General features: G+C 40.3%; 1 long non-coding RNA gene across 5 annotated transcripts; it reads right to left on the reverse strand.

Moving 5' to 3' along the window:
- Positions 1 to 471: 471 nt before the first annotated feature.
- LOC138156086 (uncharacterized) lies at positions 472 to 14766 on the reverse strand. Of its 5 annotated transcripts, none has more exons than XR_011167054.1 (5): positions 14621 to 14766; positions 14339 to 14423; positions 11457 to 11570; positions 10861 to 11010; positions 472 to 2070 (listed from the first exon to the last, which is right to left on the reverse strand). It is a non-coding gene; the product is annotated as an uncharacterized lncRNA (long non-coding RNA). The 5 variants fall into 5 exon arrangements; XR_011167053.1 differs by having other exon boundaries at positions 14583 to 14624; XR_011167052.1 differs by lacking the exon at positions 14621 to 14766 and having other exon boundaries at positions 14339 to 14503.
- Between the last annotated feature and the right edge of the window lie 4776 nt (positions 14767 to 19542).

Below are 19542 nucleotides of genomic sequence, written 5' to 3' on the forward strand. Positions count from 1 at the left end.
GGCCACCCCGAGAATTTTTAACAGTAATAGAAATCATGCTATAATTACTAGTCTATAGTTTGCAGACTTAGCTCTCTTCCCTCTGAAAATGGGAACAAGTGCTTGCCCTCCTGAGCTCTGTAGCTCTTCCATTCTCCAAGATCTTTCAAAATTCACTGACAGCGACTCAACAATTGTACTCAGATCTTTCTGTTTTCTGGAATATAGGTGATCTGAGTTTGAACTCGCTGAGAACAGCTGAACATTGTCCTACCATTTCCTCACTTGCCTTGGGTTTTCACTCCCTGCTACAGATATGTGTTTTCTCTTTCCCAGTCCATAGGTTATTCTTCTTGGTAGGGAAAACAGAAAATAAAAATGGAATTATTTATCTTTTCCCCCTTCACCTAATAGTATCATTTTATCTATTCTAAGCAGTCCTTCTCATCTTTCTTGGATCCTTGTAATGCCAAAAAAGGCAACTTCCCAAGGTTCAAAATACCAGCATAGCTGCTCTCCATTTTATTCATTGACAAATTAATAACAGAGAAAATCAAAATATAGCATAATTCAAAATACAGCATTCACCAAGTGTAATTCAATCAAGTACTACCCCACCCCTGTATATTACATTCATTTAATCAATCACAAAGTCCCTCTTCTAAATACTACTCCACCTCTAGGCAGTACATTCACCTAGTCAATCACAAAGCCCTTCTTCTCAAATGGAGATTAGTTTCCAATCATTAGTAAAGTATATTCATTTGTTCAATCACAGAGCACAAAAAAGTCAAAAGTTTCCCATCCTTGGATCACAACTGAATCTACCCCAGAGTTATAACAATCTTAAGCACAGCATTTAATACCCAAAGAGAGGTCTTTTCTTCATCTTGACCCGGGGCAAATTCTCAGAAATCTTTGATCCTAGGGAGACAAAGCTTAGCAAGGCCACAAGATACATTGCCAGTGTCTTCATTAATTCATTCTCTGTCTGCAGAACAGTCCTAGGACCCCTGAAAACATTAGCAAAACCCTCTTCCAGGATTTCTGTAAACATATAACAAGAAAATCCTTCTTCGGGGCTTCTAAACCAACAGCCAGGTTCCGGAACCTCTGCAACAACAGCACTGTCCTTCACCAATGGACAGAATTCACTCTCTGTCTGCAGAACAGTCTCAGGAGCTCTGAACCAACAGCAAGCTTCCAGGACCTCTGCAAAAACAGGACTGTCTTTCACCAGTGGACAAATCTGGCAAAACAACATCAAAACAGACAGACATAGTACCAGCATAACAGCCATGTCTCCTCAGTCCTTGGCAGCTCTGGGTGGCAGCTCTCAAAAGTCCTAGGCAATTCAAACTGGCCCTCAGCAATCCTCTCTGTCTTTCTCTGCCTCCAAGATGCTGCTTCCAAAAAATAAATTCTTCTGCCTCTCTCTTTGCTTGTGTCTCTCTAAATTTACATCACCAGATCCTCCCAGTTCAGCACTCTCTTTTCACATCAACAAGTCCATCCCACAAGTGGAATTCACAAACTCTGGGTTGTAACACAATCAATCCGAAAACCACGCCAATACAGGGGGATCTTGAAATTCCATTACTATTACAATCCTCCACAGGCTCCTTCAATTGAGGGGCAAGGGAAATCCACCTCAGCTCTTTCTAATTTTTTAAATTCTTTATCCTACCTACATTATCTATTTATCTGTCTATCTATCTATGTCTATCTATCTGTCTATCTATCTATCTATCTATATATATCTCTGCCTGCCTTGTCTGCCTGTCTGTCTGTCTGATGGTCTTTCCATCTGCCTTCAGGTGTATCTGTTTGTCTGGTTGGCTGTCTAATACTATTCAGATAGGCACTGGACTAGTTGACTTCTGAGATTCCTTCTAACTCTGAGTCTGTGGTTCTCCCTTCTATAACATTATTTAGTGCCCTCATAGATCTGAAGGAGAAATTGACAATAACAAGCATTTCCATTTCTTCTTCTGACAACCTCCATGATTCATGAAGGCCACAGCAGTTTCTCCCCATTCCCTTTGGTGGCTTCCTCTGATGTACTTTCCTCTGCATCTTCACAGGAGATACCTATTTTTAAAAAATTAAAAGAGGGGCGGTTAGGTGGCTCAGTGAATAGAGCATCAGCCCTGGAGTCAGGAGGACCTGAGTTCAAATCCAGACTCAGACACTTAACACTTACCGGCCATGTGACCTTGGGCAAGTCACTTAATCCCAACTGCCCCTCCAAAAAGCAAAACCAAAACAAACAAAAAAAATTTTAAGAGAGTAATAGCAGCAGAAAGAAGAAAAGTGGTAAGAAACAGAGAAGAATTCAGAGAAAAGAGGAGATAGCAGTGATTTTGTCCATTGTCCTCTATCGTCAACAACCTCATACCATGTCAACAAGTGAATAACTGCTTTTGCCTAGAAAGCTTCCCTTTCCCCAATACATTCTCTTTGTGTCTCTCTATGTTTCCATTTCCTTTCTATCTCTGTCTTTCTCTATTTCTGTCACACACACAAATATACACAAACTCACACACTCTCTGTTCCTCTCTCCTCTCATATACACATTATAGCACTGTCCCACATACACACACACACACATACTCATACATACACAAAGTAGAATTTCTACCATTAATATCTCATCATTATCTAAAGTGCTGACACATCTCTTATTAAAACAAAAATGTAGAAGGTAAAAAGCTCACATCTAGAAGAGATCATGGAGGTCATCTAGTCCAGACCATTCATTTTATAGATGAAGAAACTGAGGCCCAGAAAGGTTGTTAAGAGGCTGACCCAAGCTCATGCAAGTAGCAGAATCAGGATTCAATCCCAGGGCCACTCCACTGTTCTTTACTAATGGCTATCTTTCTTCCTGCTCATGAAAAAGGACAATTTGTGGTATAAAAAGAGTAATTCATTGTAGTCCTGATTCTACTACTAACTATGTGTCTTTGGGCAAATAATTTCATCTCACTGGACAGGTGTACACTGGAGCCTGCTCCTACTTAAACCTTGGAAATTGGCAAATGCCAAAGTGTGGCTTGATTTCTTGTTTTGTTAATTGTCTAGTCCTAAGAAAGTGATGGAAAAATGTTAATAATGCTGATTCAGGGGAGGCTAGGTGGCGCAGTGGATAGAGCACCTCCTGGAGTAAGGAGGACCTGAGTTCAAATTTGACCTCAGACACTTAACACAAAAAAATAGCTGTGTGACCTTGGGCAAGTCACTTAACCCCAATTGCCCTCCAAAAAGCAAAAACAAATTTTTTTAAATAATGCTGATTCAGCTTAAAAGTGTGTCTTGCAATTTATTTTTCCAAAGAGCCATTTACCAGCACATCTCTGCTTCTAGGCCTTTGTTTCCTCATCCATTACAAGAGAAGGGTGAATTAGATGATCTCTAAGGCATCTTCTAGCTCTGACGGTCTATATTCTAAGGCCTGTTCCAATTCTAATGCATTGAGGTTAGGATCTTTGACATTCACTGGAGAACAGTGATGCTTCCTGTGAATTCTTCATCTAGACCATGGAGAGGCAGACATTTAATCATTTCCATCGACTGTGGTTATATAGCATGGTAGAGATTCTGAAACCCTATAGGATTCCTTACATAACACATATCTGGTTCTACCAGGAAGGCATCTGCCAACATTTGCATTCTGCCTGCAGGAAGTTAGGGAAAACCAGTGCAAATAAGGGCAGTTTTCCTAATAGCCAAATATACCCTTCCAGGCCAAGACAACAGCACTGTGGTATATGGAATTATGTTAATGGGTATAGGAGCTTCCAGTGAACCTAGGCCTCTTAAGGTCATCTATCCCATTTCATTGCCTTCAATCACAGCATCATGGGATTTAGAGCTAAAATGGACCTTACTGGTCATTTATTGAGTCCAACCCCCTTATTTTGCAGGAGAGGTGAAGTTACTCTCCCAAAGGCACAAAGACAATAAGGAACAGACCAGGATTTGAATTCCGTAATACTAAGTCTACTATAGCAGGGATTCATAACCTTGGTTTCACAAACTTGTTTTTTTTTTATATTTTAATAACTGTATTTAAATATCATTCTTTTCCTTTGTTATCTTATATATTTTATTTTATGCATTTAAAAAACATTATTCTGAGCAGGAGGCTATAGGCTTTGCCAGAATGCCAAAGGGGTCCTCAACGGAAAAACCTTTCACTATACCATGTGATTCTTTCCTAAACCATTCTAGGCAGATATTTCTCTGGTTCTCAAAGATTTCGAAAGGATGATTTCACCATTATTCTTTTTCGGGGGGTGGGGGGAGGCAAACAGGGTGAAATTACTTGCCCAGGTTCACACAGCTAGTAAATCTGAGGCCAGATTTGATCCATCCTAACTTCAGAGTTGGAGAGTGCATAGAACTCTATGCACTCTCCCACCTAGCTGTCCCTCACCATTACTCTTGGTAATTGCTTTCAGTCCTTAATCACTCTCTTACAATTTATAGGATCATAGTCAGTCAACAAGCATTTATTCAGAGTCTGCTATGTGCCAGGCACTGTGCTAAGCCCTGAGGACATAAAGATTTTAAAAGGCAGATCTTACACCCAAGGAGCTCACAGTCTGATGCATACATGCAGACAACTATGAACAGACAAGGTATATCCATGAAAAATTGGAGAAAATCAGCAGAGGCAAGACACTGACTTCAATGGGAATTTGGAGAGATTTCTTATAGAACATGAGATTTTAGCTGGGACTTGAAGGAAGCCAGGGGTGTTAAGAGGAAGAGATGAGGTGGGAGAGAATTCCAGGCATGGGGGACAGCCAGATAAAATGCATGGAGCTGGGAAATACATTGTCTTATGTGAAGGACAGCAAAAGGGTGTGGCCCTTTGACTGAATCCAAACTTCACAGAACAAATCCCCTTAATAAAAGGATTTGTTCTGCAAAACTTGTACTCAGTCAAAAAACCGCACCCAAGGTCCTAGAAAGTCACATGTTGCCTCAAGGCTGCAGGTTCCCCACCCCTGGATAGACAGATGAACAGATTGCAAAAAGACTAGAAAGGTAGAAGGAAACCAGATTGTGAAGAGCTTTAAATGCCAAACAGATTTTATATTTGACCCTGGAGTTGATAGGGAGTCACAGGAGTTCACTGAATAGAGAGCGACATGGTCAGACTTTAGGAAAATCAATTTGACAATTGAGTGGGAGATCTACTGGTGTGGGGAGAGACTTAAGGCAGAGAAATTAACCAGCAGCTTATTGCAATTGTTTAATTGAGGCTTTTGAACTGTGTTTCTGGAGATGGCTTTTGAAAGTCCCTTGGACAACAAGAAGATCAAGTCTGTCCATATTTAAGGAAATTTATACAGGCTATTCACTGAAAGGCCAAATATTGAAGCTAAAGCTTCAATACTTTGGCCACATAATCAGAAGACAGGATTCATTGGAAAAGAACCTGATGTTGGGAAAGATTGAAGCAAAAGGAAAAGAGGATGTCAGAGGATGAGATGCATAAATAGTGTCATGGAAGCAACAAACACAAACCTGGACAGACTTGAGAGAGAGTGAAGGGCCTGGCATGCTATAGTCCATGGGGTCATTTGGATACAATTAAACAACAAAAAAGAGGTGATGAGGACTTGACTCTCAATAGTGGCAGAGGAGAGATGGGAACATATGCAAGTGATGGCACAACAATTTTATAACACGACAAGATTTTATAACAAATTGGATATGGTAGGAAGTTGGTGGAGAGAGAGAAGCTGAAGATTATACACGTTTTGCAAGCCTGGGTAACTGGGAGATACTGGTACCCTCAACAGTAATAGGGAAGTGCAAAGAGGGGAGGGTTTTAGGGAGAAGATGAGTTCAGTTTTGAAAAATATATGGAATGCTTCGTGAATTTATTTGTCATAGGATCCTAGATTTAAGGAAAATACCTTTGAGGGCATCTTCATTTTAAAATTGAAGAAAACTGAGGCCCAGAGAAAATTAAGTGGCTTGCCCAGAGTCACATTAAAAAAAAAAAAAGTAACGGTCATAATTTGAGCCCAGGACCTCTAGCTCTAAATCCAGCCTTCTCCTTTTTATATCAAACCTAAATCCCTCTTGCTACTCTTAAAGACCAGTTTCTGTTACTGAATTCTCACTGGAGATATGCTTGCATCTGTTATGCAATAACAAAGAATCTAATTGCAGAAGAAAAAGATAAAAGGAAGAAGAATCATGGGCTCTCAGGACTAGAAGGGACCTCAGAGACCATATGGCCAAATTGATACTTAAGCAAGAATCTCCCTTCCACCATATCTGACTAATGCACATCCAGCTTTTGAGTAAGGTCCTCCAGTGAGGAGGAACCTGCTAAAAACTGACATTTATACATGTGATTTGCAGTTTGCAAAGCACTTGACACATTGTCTCATGTAAGCCTAGAATAATCCTGTGAGGTAGGTGCTATTACCCCATTTTAAAGATGAAGAGACTGAGGCCCAGAGATGTTACATGAACTTGATATTCAGAGTATTTGCCCATGAGCAGACAGCTAGAAAATGTCAGAAGGGGGAGTTAAACCCAAGGCTCCTTGACTTCCTTCACATCAAGCTCTTCTGAATATCATCTTGTGATTTCATGGATGTAGAGAGCTCCCAGTGTGGAAACTCCCATCATGATACAGATCAGCAACTCATCTGCAACCTACAGTCTTAGAGATTTGCCAGGGACACCAAGAGGTTGTCACATCACATGACCTCCGTTTGCCTCAGTTTCCTCAATTGTAAAATGAGATAATAGCATCACCTGCCCCACAGGGTCATTGTGAAGATTAAATGAGATAATATTTGTAAAGTGCTTTGCCTAGAACCTGGCACACAGTAGGTACCACCTAAGTTCTTGTTCCCTTTTCCATTCCTCTTCCCCACTGCAATTCTGGTTGCTTATTAGGTGCTTAATAAATTCTTGTAGATGAGTTCATTGATGCTGTGCTATCCTCTGGGCATAGGAACGTAAAATGCATTACCCTAGAGAACATGAGGCAGCATGAGATGGCCACCTCACAGAATTTCAGGACTAGAAAGGACATCCATCTGATGTAGCTCCACCTCATCACCACCACTCTTTGATTGACAAGAGAACTAATAATACCTATAGAGAGCAAATGACTCACCCCGAATCAGGCAGCCTAGGTGAGTGACAAAACGGAGACTAGAAACCAGTTCTCCTGACTCTCAACAGGGCATGGGGTTGTTTTATTATTTTTCTCCTTATTATAAAAGAATGCCTGCTGAGTGTGAATTCCATAATGGGAATAATTGTTCATTGACCGTCCAGCCAAAGTTCAGCCTCTAGAACTCTTGCTTGATGAAATCCAATCTATTTACATGGGATTCTGTAATCTCCAACTAGCTGTTTCCTTCTTTATATGTTTTGGAGGAGGAAGGTCATGATTTGGGAGGCTGAACCATAAGTTTTGACGTTGTCCCCATCTACTTCTCAGTCATGGTACAAACCATCTGTAAAAGGTAAAAGGTTTTAATCAGAGAGAGAGAGAGAAAGAGAGATAGACAGACAGAGAGACAGAGAAAGAGAGAAGAGAGAGATAGAGAAGAGAGAGAGGAGAGAGAAAAAAAGAGAGAGAGAGAGAGAGAGAGAACACAGTTTGGAATCAAAAATTCCATTAGTAATCATTTTCTACTTTGGTTTCACACACGAAGCAGTGGGTTTGGCTTTGGATGTATTGCTCATCTACCCAAAGAGCTGGAAAGACAGATCTGATCTCTCCATCAGCCAGGATCCTAGCCAGTCATAACATGGTTGCTTAGAACTTTCTGGGAATGACTGTAGAATCTTCCAATTGCTGAGAATGAATAATAAACAGCTATCAGAAGAGAACACTCATCTCCTTGCTGCAATTTTGGATCCTCTGAAAGAAAAATCCCGAAAGGAAAGGGAAAGGTAGCAAGATTGGAGGGGAGGGAGTGGGAGGGAGGAGTACAGACAAAGAGAGAAGAGACGGATAATGCGAGGCAAGGCAATTAAAAAGCATTTATTAAGTTCTTACTAGGTTTTAGAAACTGAGGATTAGACTGAGGATACATATACAAGGGGGGGGGGGGGGGGGCTAACAGCTGTTCCTACCCTCAAAGAGCTTACATTATAGTACTGGGAAAACAACACACAAAAGGGAGATGAAAAGAGGGAGGGATGAATTGTACCTGGCAAGGGGGCATGTTATTGAAGTCAGTCAAAAGTACAGTTGAGAGGGAAATGAATGTTAGCCAGCCTGAGCCTCTCCCTAGAATGACTGCCCCAGGAGAAACTCATCATTTAGAGAGGGGAGTCAAAATAGCAAAGGGATATTCCAGGATGACAGGACTATAAGGCAGAGGTGTCTAACACTAAAGGCAACACAGTGCACCTGGCTACGTTAAAATGTAATTGGGAAATATTTAACAAAATAAACAAAAATACAGTAAAATAAAGAAAACATTTCATTTTAAAATTAAGTTACTATGTGGTCCCAGGAATCCTTATGCATGTATTAGTGGCTCCCCATTTCCATTTTATTTTGACAGCACAGGCTTTTGGGAATGATGGATGTTTCATGGTGAGGAAGTCACTGAGGGAGATTTCAGGGTGAGACTGCTGATGAGCACAGTGCTGAAATACAGAAAGTGCTGAAATCAAGGAAGCATACCCATTAGGGGAATGACAAAGAGAAATGGAGAGAAAGGAGTAGAAAATAATATACAAGTAAAATCCTGAGGTGAAGGAGTGGGGGGAGAACCAAATAAGAAAAAATTAGGATACAAGACTTCGATGAAAGTGTTGAAAGGAATCAGGTCAATAATAGATCCCAGAATATTTCACAAAATACTTCCAATCCAAGTTAATATCCAATCATTAATTATCACTCTTCAGGTCTGGTACTTAACAAGTCCTAAACCTGTTGCCATCTCTCTGTACTGACCACAAAAAATATCTTAAGATTTTCCCAAATGCCTTGCTGAAATCATGAATGAACATATATAACTCCTGGTAACTGATGCATTCAAATGAAACCAAATTCCTCCTTCTGGAGGGAAGAGAGGGAACAAGTGGAGAGAAACAGTTAAAATGACATGGTATATTCATGTAATTGAATATCCTTGTGCCATAAGAAATAATGAGTGTGAAGAATTCAAAGAATTATAGGAAGATTTATATGAATAGATGCAGAGTGAAGTGTGCACTGGAGAAACAATATACACAATGAATACAACAGTATAATGAACAAAAAACTGAATAGTGTGTAATTTGAATTGCCAAGACACTTGGACTTGGGAAAAAAACTGACAAAATATACTCTTCCCTTATTTATAGAGGTAGAAAGCTATGGGTATGGAATGTTGCATGTAATACTGGACTCAGATGATGTCTTGATGAATTGTTCTTTATTTATTTACTGGCCTCTGACACATATTAGCTGTATGGCCCTGGGCAACTTACTTAACATCTCAATTTTCTAAAACTAAGTTGAAAAGAACACACCACCTGCATTGATTAAAAAGGGAACTTCTTCAGGTAGAAGTTCCATATATCAGTGAAATCAAAAGTCCAGTCCATATCAGTTAATGTCAGTCAATACGAACTTATTAACCACCTACTATGTGCCAGGCATTGTACTAAGAGCTAGGGACACAAAGAAAGGCATAAGACAGTACCTGCTTTCAAGGGACTCTAATGGAGGAGATGGCATGCAAACTACATACCAAGAAGATAAAATAATAGCATTTATATAGCAATTTAAGGTTGGCGAAATGCCTTAAAATATTTTTATCTTGACAACAACCCTGGGAGGTAGGGACTATTTATTATTCCTCTTTTACAGATGAAGAAACTGAGACAGGTTTAAGCCACTTGCCCAGGGTCACACAAGTAGTTAGATTTGAACTTGTCTTCCTGGCTACAAGTCCAATATTCTATCCATGGGGTGATGCAATGGATACACTCAACTGACCATGAGCATATAAACAGGATAAGTTAGAGATAATTAAGATTAAAGGGACTAGCCTTAAAGGGCATAAGGAAAGGTATGATGCTAACTGAAACTTGAAGGAGGCCAGGGAAACCAGGAAGCAGAGATGAAGAGGGAGAGAGTTCCATGAACATAGGACAGCCAGTGAAAATGGACAGGGTCAGGAGATGGAATGTTTTGGGCAAACAGCAAGAGGGCCAGGATCACTGGGTAGAAAAGTATAGGGACAGAGGTGGGGTGGGGTGGGAGCAGTAGCAGTGTTGGAAACTGAGCAGGTCAGAAACTTCCATGCTAATCGGTAGTGGGACCAGGCTCATGAGGGACTACTGAACTAACAGCCTACAGAAATTATGAAGACCTAATCTTAAAAAAAATAAAAACAAAATGAACTCTCAGATCTCTCCTGATCTCAGGTCCATTACTCTTTCCACTATAGCAGACTGTTTGTTAAGTAAGAAACTGTCCTAGGAAACATCCCACATCCCTTCAGTAAGACCTAAAAGCATCTCTATACTTTTCAGCGGACTTGCCTCCTAAATGAGCTCAGCAATTAACGTTTCTTCTTTTCCCCTTACAATTGAAACAATAAACCACCCATCCCACTTTCATTTTTTCTCTGGCTTCTGATATTGTAGCAGTCCAAAGGCTAATCCTCCAGTGCAGATCTCCCTCCACTTCATAGGGACCTCCCCCACCCACATCTGTACCCACACCCAAAAAAGTATCACCCTCTACACAAGCATTGTTTTAAAGCTGCTTTTACAAGGTGTCTGTCTGGTGCCATCTGTGGAACTTGATGACCTTCCTGGGGGTGGCACAATATTTGCTACAGGCACCTGCAGCAAAACAGTAAAGTGTATGCATGTGTGACTTACATTCTTAATTTAAAAGCACCTGTTATTCTGGACATCAGCTCTCCAAACACAGTACTGCTGTTTCCATTTCATCACGAACAAGGCATTTCTGCTGAGAATAACACGACAAAGCTGGAAGGAAACTCAGAAGTCATTTAGTCCAAACCATACCTATATGGAGAGAACAAATGAGATAATGAGCATTAAGTACTTTACAAACCTTAAAGTGCTACATAAATGTCAATTGTTACTTCTACTACCACTACTGCTACTACTCAAACAACAATTATTTCTGCTGCAACAATTCTAAAAACTACTACTACAACTACTATTATTATTGTTATTGTTACTATCACTACTACCATTATCGCTATAATTACCACCAGTAGTACTAGCTTCTGTTCCTACTACTGCTACTACTACTATTACTACTACTACTATAACTGTTCTAAGAACTACTACTACAATTACTATTAACTATTACTAGTACTACTATATCTACAATAATTAATACTGCTACAACTACTAGTTAACAACTACTATTACTACTACTGCTACTGTAGGACTATTCTCTACAATAGCCCCAACAATACACCCTAGGAGGAGAAACTTATTACCTGGCCAGGAAGCACATTCCACTTTTAGATGTGGATATACTCAGCCTCAAAGACAGGCTCTTCAGAAGCTGCTAAGTATGTGTTTGGGGGGAGGGCAGGGTCCAAGCACTTTCCCTGGAACAGGAAAGAAGTAAAAGGAATTCTTTCAGTCCTAACTTAGTAAGGATTAAGAGCTGCCACAGAGAGAGGAAAGTTAGAATTCTGTTTCCTGAGTAGCCCTTTTGTGTATTAATAAGGTGGGGCTATGGAGCTGTTTGAGGACAGAGTTGAAGGTGTATTGAGTCACCCAAGGCATGTTGTCTGGCCAGTCTCATTCAAGAAAGAAATAACAATGTCCCACAGCTTCTGTACAGTAAAAGAGAGTAGAAAACAGCAGCAGAAGACAGATATTTAGCAGATGGCAGCTTAGGAGAGAGAAGAGCACAGCAGTAGAGGTCAAAACTTCAGCAGCTGGTAGATAAGGCGGTAGGCAGCAAATTTCCCTGCCTTGAAGCAGAAAATAGAGAATAGATCCAAAAAAGATTAGAATACCTGGACCACATCAAGGAGCTTAGAGTCGGGAAGACCAGAGTTCAAATCTAGTCTCAGACTCTTCTTAGCTGTGTGATCCTAGGCAAGTCACTTAATCTTTATCTGCTTCAATTTCCTCATCTGTAAAATGGGTATAGTAATTCAACTACCTCCCAGGGTTGTTGTTAGGATCAAATGAGACATTATTGGTAATATCTTAGTACAGTGTCTGGAACAAGTAGGCATGTAATAAATGCTTATCCCTAACATTTGTTATTTTCTGTTTTTGTCCATCTGATAGGTGCGACAAATGTTGGAGGGACTGTGGAAAAATAGGCACGTTGATTCACTGTTGGTATCTGTGATGGGTACAACCATTCTGGAAAGAAATTTGTAATTACATTCAAAAAGTTGCTCAGCAGTGGATATACTTTAACCCAGTGACGCCATGGCTAAGCCTATACCCAAAAGAGATCACAGATATAGGAAGATGTCCTACATGCACAAAAATATTTATAGCAGTGTTTTTGTAGTTGCAAAAAGCTAAAGAGATATCTATTAATAGGAATGGCTGAATATGAATGTGGTGGAGGTGCTGTAAGAATTGAGGAAATAAATGATTTCAAAGAGACATGGAAAGACTTGTATGAACTGAAGGAGAATGAAGAGAGCAGAACCAGAAGACGAATTTATAACATCAATAATTGCAAAATTGAGGCAGCTAGATGGCACAATACATAGAGCCCTGGGCCTGGAGCACTTAGCACAATACCTGGCATATAGTAGGCACTTAATAAATGTTTATTGACTGACAAGAGTCAGGAAGACCTGAGTTCAAATCCAGCCTCAGAAACCAGCTTGTGACCCTGGGCAAATTACCTAATCACTGGCTGCCTCAGTTTCCTCAGTTGTAAAATGAGACTCATAATCACATATACCTCCTATGGTTGAAATGATAAGTACAATAAAGTCCCTAGCACATTACCTGGTACATAGTAGATCTTTAATAAATATTTCTTCCCTTCCTCTTAAAAATGAACAATTTTGAAAATTTTTATAAACTGATAAAAAAATGAAATTAGCAAAACCAGAGCAATATATGCAATAACAAATGTAAAAAAAGCTATAGAACTCTGACTAATATAATAACCACCATAGTTCCAGTGGACTGATAATGAAACATGCTATCTACTGACAAAAAGGTGAAAGTTTTAGGGTATACAATGAGACATAGTTAATATATGCATGCGTGTACATATATATGTATATGTACTTATGTGTGTATACATATAGGTATATACATTGTGTTTATAAATGCACATACTTATGTATTTCTATACAGCCAATTTGTTGACAATTTGTTTTGCATGACTGACTATTCATTAAAAGGATTTGCTTTGCTTTTCTCTCTTTTTTTTCTTTTGATTGGATGGGGGATGGGAAGGAAAAAAATATGTTTATGTTAATTTTTAAAACACAAAAATAAAAAGGGGGGCCTACAGATATGGAATGCATCATGCACATTCACACAGTCATTATATTGCTAGTTTTGCTTAAGAGTTTTACTTTGCTAAAAGAAATCTTTCACAGGGTGAGAATAATCTGGAAATGTTTGTAATGTAAAAAAAAAAAAATCAATAAAACTTATTTTTAAAAGAACCAAGTAGACTCAGGCAGAAATTTCTATCTGTGAAATCAAATTCCCTCTTTGAAAGATGAGCCTTCTAGAAATAGCTAATATGTAATAGCGCTTACTATGTTCCAGGAACTGTGCTAAGCACTTTACAATTATTATCTCCTTTGATCTTTAAAACAACCCTGGGAGGTAGGTATTATTGTTATTCCTATTTTACAGATGAAGAAACTGAGGCAAATAAGGGTTAACTGACTTGTCTGGGATAACAACTGGTAAATATCTGAGGCTAGATTTGAACTCAGTTCTTCTTGACTCTGGGCTCAGAGCTCTATCCACTGTGTCAGATTTGTTCCCTACTAGCATATTAGTATATGGGAAATTGTGCATTTTTGTGTATGGGAAAAGGGTCAAGATTAGTGGAGGGGCTAGGTATAAGGAGATGATAGTTTCATTGCTTGATTTTCCAATTACTGGATTTTTGTCCTGCCGCTGATTAAATGTTTTGCTATTTGATTTATGGTACATGCCCCCATAATCTCTTAGTAAAGAATTCCGTGGACCTGGGCTCAAGCTCCCACACCGAACTCAGATTGTAGTGTTTTCCAGGGCTTCACTTCTGAGAAAACAAAATAAAACAAAACTCTTGGCCCCACCTCACTGAAAGGTAGTACCCAAAGCCCTTCCCTTCCTGAGAAGGGCCAATGATCTACTTCCCCAGTGATAAGCAATCACTTACCATATTGTTCATGGATATGTGTAGGTAGCTTGAGTGAAGAAATGGGTCCCTGGGGAGGTTTCAGTGAGGGCTGCTCAGGGAAAATCTAAAATAAGAGAAAGGAATCAAAGCTGGAGCTATAATTAGAGGGAGGCAAAATGGGAGGGAGCTGAGTCAATGAGGAGGGACAGGGGTTAGGAAAAGAGAGTAGGAATGACAAGTCAGAGGGTTCCTTTCAAACCCCAGGAATGATGGATGACCTGACCTAACCAAGGCTGACTCTCCAAGCAGCTATGAGCTCACCTCCAGGACCTGAAGCAAATTCAAGCTGGTTTGATTTGGGTGAGTCAGAGGGTGTGTATTCAAGTCAGTCCTTCATTCAGCCAAATAAGGGACTCTACTCAGCTCTGTTTGGCCTTTCAGATGATTGAAGTCCAAAGGCTGTGTCTATTCTACATCACACCAACCCACAAGGAGGAAAGCCGAAAATACTCAACCAGTTCTGGAGCTATTTCCAAATAACTAGGTATCTTAGTGTCATGCACACCAAATACCCAATAAAGCTTTGAGTTGCTGGGTTGTTTTTTTCCTATGTTCATCTAGAGGGTTGAATTAATGCACACACAACTCAGTGTGATTCAAAGTTGTCAAACCTAGGTGAACCCCCTACCCCCAAAAAAAGGGAGCTCTTGCTCATTTAAGACTAATTGGATATTTAACACTCTTATTAGTCAAGAACAAATAAATGACCAATTTACACGAATGAAAGAGTAGCTCACACTTATATAACACTCTAAGGTTAACAAAGCATTTTCCCTTGACAACGTTTGGAGGTAGGTAATGAAAACATTACCCTTCCCATTTTGCAAGTGATGGGTTTGAGACTCAGAAGGTAAAATAACTTATCCAGGCCTACACAGCTAATGAGCTCAGACCCTGGCCTTCTGACTCAGAAACCATTGTTATTTGCAGTATAAAACACTTCCTTTCTTATATTCGTGGTTTGAGTCCGATTCATTCATTTGCCTAAATATTCAAATCTGTCTTAGATCTCCTCACTTTGGATGTTGCCTCCAATGACTCAGATCGAAACTCACCTGTGCCTGTCCAAGTCCTCCATAAGTTCACCCAGGAAGCCTTTTTCTCTTTCTCTTGTTGTTTTGAGGGTACCAGAGGGGCACTTAAGCTGTCCATCTGTTACCTTTCATTTTTATCATGAGACAAATCCATCTTCTCGTTAGTATTTCTTGGATGACATGACATCTTTTAATCCTGTTCTTCCAATCCCCTCGTTCATTGTGTTACAACATGTGCCTCTCCATTGCCTTCTGGGTGATATTGTCAATTCTTCAGAGACTTTTGTATCCAATGTCTAGATGCCATATTGTTGTTCAGTCATTTTTGAGTTATGGCTGACTTTTCATGGCCCCATTCAGGGTTTCCTTGGCAAAGACACTAGAATGGTTTGCCATTTCCTTCTCCAGTTCATTTTACAGATGAGGAAACTGAGGCAGAGTGAAGTGACTTGCCATGGGTCACACAGCTAATAAATGTCTATGGTCAGATTCGAACTCAGAAAGACTGATCTTCCTGACTCCAGGACCAGAATTCTTCTACTGTATCACCTAGCTGCCCATTGAGGCCATATAGGAAGTACCATTAAAGCTCTAGCTGGATAATGGATTGAGCACTAGACTTGGAGTAAGGAAGACTTGAATTCAAATCTGTCCCCAGACAATAGCTGTGTGATCCTGAGTTAACCTCTTTCTGACCCAGTTTCTTTATTTATTAAAAAAAGTGGGGGGGGGGAATAATAGTACTCACCTGTAATGGCAAGCATGGAAGTAGTTCACATTGTTTCAGCTATTGAATTAACACCTTGTTTCAGTTCAAGTTTCTTTTAAGCCTTGTATAGTCTGTTAAGAAACAAAACATGCGAACCCCACAAGTTGTGGACCCTAGAACTCATGAACTCCTGCAACAGGAAGGGGAGGAGTTAATGACCATATATAAGGAGAATTTCCAGGCTAGAGACAGTAGAACTGAGAAGAAGACTCTTGTGGTGGCAGAGTCAAGAAGGAGAAAACTTGTGGTATCCCGGCACTCTGTTTGTCTGCTCTGTCTGTGTTGATGTTTGTGATACTTTGTACAGAAGCCCTGGGACCTTACTGGAAGCCCTGAAAGAGGATTTTCTGGTTGTATGTTTACAGAAGTCCTGGAGGAGGATTTTGGAGGTCCTGGGACTTTACTGATGACTTGTGCTGACCTCTTGGACCTTGTTTGTGGGTCTGTGTTGATTTCTATGTTGATTATTTGTGTTGAGTTCTCAGAGCTTGTTGATGGGTCTGAGTTGATTTCACAGGCAGGGAGTGAATTGATGATAGTGCCAGCAATGGACATGAATATCATTGTGGCTTGTCAAGCTTTGTCTTCCCAGAAACAGGAACTGTGAAGGACTTGAGGTGGACTGGACACTGTGAACTTCAATGTGGAATGGGAATTGGATGAAGAACTGGACAAGGAGCTGGACAAGGAACTGGGAGCTGCCTGCCTTTGAACCCAGGTGACAGTTGGAGCTAAGACCATGGAAGAGGAGCCATGGAAGCTGAGAGCCAGACTCCAGTCAATCTGAAAAAAGACTTTACTTGGATACTATGTACTGATTGAGAAGATTATGATTTACTGTGACCTTTGACTTTTGTACTTTGTGATTGAATTAAAGATTTTGTGATTGACTAAATGAATGTACTTTGTTCAACACTATGTAACCACTTTGATGAAAACTATGTGGATATTTTAGTGATAAGTTATTGAGTTGTGACATGCTGAATGCTGTATTTTGATTTTCTGTGAATGTTTTGCTCTGATTTGTTATTGAATAGGGAGTTCACTATACTATGTAATCAGAACTTTGAAAGCTTTTCACAGCAGCAGTCCTCTGGAAAGCTGCTCATGCTTGGCATCACCTCACAGGGTGGTTATGAAAATCAAATGAGAAACTATTTGCAAAGCACTTTGCAAACCTTAAAACACTATATAAATAGTACTTTAAGGCCTTAAATTTAAATAGCACCTTAAAGTGCTATGTAAATATCTAAATAAAAACTAGCTACTATTATTCATCTACCAAGCATTTATTAAAGGTCTGTTGTGTGCAAGAAGATTACAGTCTGATAAGTTCAAGGCAGGGTAGTTTCCATTCCAGTTCTCTTATAGAATTATAGTTTCCTGGAGGGTGAAGAAACCTTAGAGAAAAGCACAATGGTTTAGAGTGTGCAAAAACCCCTGGCTGGGACTCAGTAGACTTTAGCTCTAGGCTAAGCCTTGCTAGTATGTATTACCTTCAACAAATCACTTTAACTCACTAGTCCTCAGTTTCCTCCTCTATAAAATAAAGGGGTTGGACAAGATGACCTCTAAGGTTCTTTCCTGTTCCAGCATTCTGTAGAGATTATCCAGTCTCACACATTTCATTTATTTGAGGAGAACAGAGGTGCAATGATTTATTTCACTCTGTTCCAAAGCCACAGACTAGAACCTTGGTAGCCATATGTCCCAGGGGAATCCATGAGAAAGTGTGGATGGGTCAGTGCAAACCTTTCCCCATCCCAACATGAACCACTAAAGTGCATTCCTTCCCAATGATGTTTCATGGTGTGTCGCCTCTGCCTGCAGTGAAGGGCCCATGATGTGATCTGTTCAGCAAAGCTGAACCTGGTGATACATTGATGTGTGTATTATTTGTAGGTGTTGAAATGTCTGACTCCTCTTTCCGATGTTTTCCCCAGAAGTTCCAGCTCAGTGTTCTGCACACAATCCATTGGCATTAACTGAGTCAGCACACTGGTAGACAAGCCCTGATTTCTCATAGAGCCATAGAATCAGGGAGTTAGAAGGTACTTCAGATGCCATGGTGCCCAACTATATGGATATAAGAAATATCTTCAACAGCTTAACAGGCAGTCATCCAGCTTCAGACCTGCAGGGATGGAGAGCTCACTTCCTCTGAGGCAATACATGTAACTCTTGAATAGGTCTAATTGATAGGAAGTTTTTCCTCACATTTTTGCAGCTTCCACCCATTATTCCCAGGTCTGCCATCTGGGACTAAGCAAAACAAATCTAGTCCCCTTTATGTGCATCAGCCTTCACAAACTTGAGGAGAGTTATTATGTCCACCCAGAGTCTTCTCACCCCAAGTACCTTCCAACACTTAGTGCTTTGCACGGTGCCTAGCACAGAGTAGGTGCTTTGTTGTTATTGTTGTTCAGTTAGTCATATTTGCCTCTTCATGACCCCATTTTTGGAATTCTCTTAACAAAAATACTGAAGTGGTTTACTATTTCCTTCTCCAGCTCATCTTACAGATGAGGAGGCAACTAGAATTAAGTGACTTGAGCAAGGTTACACAGCTAGCAAGTATCTAAAGCTGAATTTGAACTCAGGAGTCTTCCTGAGTTGAGGAGGGGGAGGGAGGAGAGGGGGAGGGTAAGGGAGGAGAAGGAGAAGGGGAAAGAGAGGGAGGAGAAGAAAAGGGGGAGGGGAGGGAGGAGAAGGAGAGGGAGAGGGTGGAGAGGGAGAGGAGGGAGAGGCAGAGAGAGGGGGTAGGAGGAGAGGGAAAGGGAGAGGGAGAGAGGAGGGGGGAGGGGGAGGAGAGGAAGGAGAAAGAAAGAAAAAATTTAGCACTATATCATTGCTGTTGTTTTGCCCAGAATCAGCTCTGTTTGAAGTAGAGTTGGTTTCATTAATTAAATTAAGTCCGTTTATAATTAAGCTAACCAAAAGTAATTTTGGTAATTTTACCCCTCAACCCAGAGTGTCAAGTGGGACTACAGGAATGCATAGAAATTCCACAGGAGACAGAGGTTGGAAAATAGTCATAGGGTTGGGTTTCACCCCCCAAAGCATGGTCATCACACAGTCACTTGATCTGTGATTTCTGCAATCATTTTTCTTCCAATTGGGTGGGGAAATAGGGACAAGAAGCTCTGGGTTCCCAGTTCTGATATTCATCCAACTGCGTGTGGATTTTTTCTCTGTGTATGGATGGAGTACTTCTGATCTTCAAAGGGGATGACTCTTGTAGGGCAGAAGTATAGAGTACTAGTAAGACCAGTGATCTAGCTCCATGCCCACAGGCAAGTCCTTTCCCCTTTCTGAGGCTGTTTCCTCACCTGTCAAATGAGAGTATTGAACAAGATAACCATGAAGGCTCCTTCCTGTTC

This window comes from Petaurus breviceps, unplaced genomic scaffold, assembly GCF_028583685.1.
Source record: "Petaurus breviceps papuanus isolate PSGF00001 unplaced genomic scaffold, PetGlider_PUasm1.0 98, whole genome shotgun sequence".
In the NCBI taxonomy this organism is placed as follows: domain Eukaryota; kingdom Metazoa; phylum Chordata; class Mammalia; order Diprotodontia; family Petauridae; genus Petaurus; species Petaurus breviceps.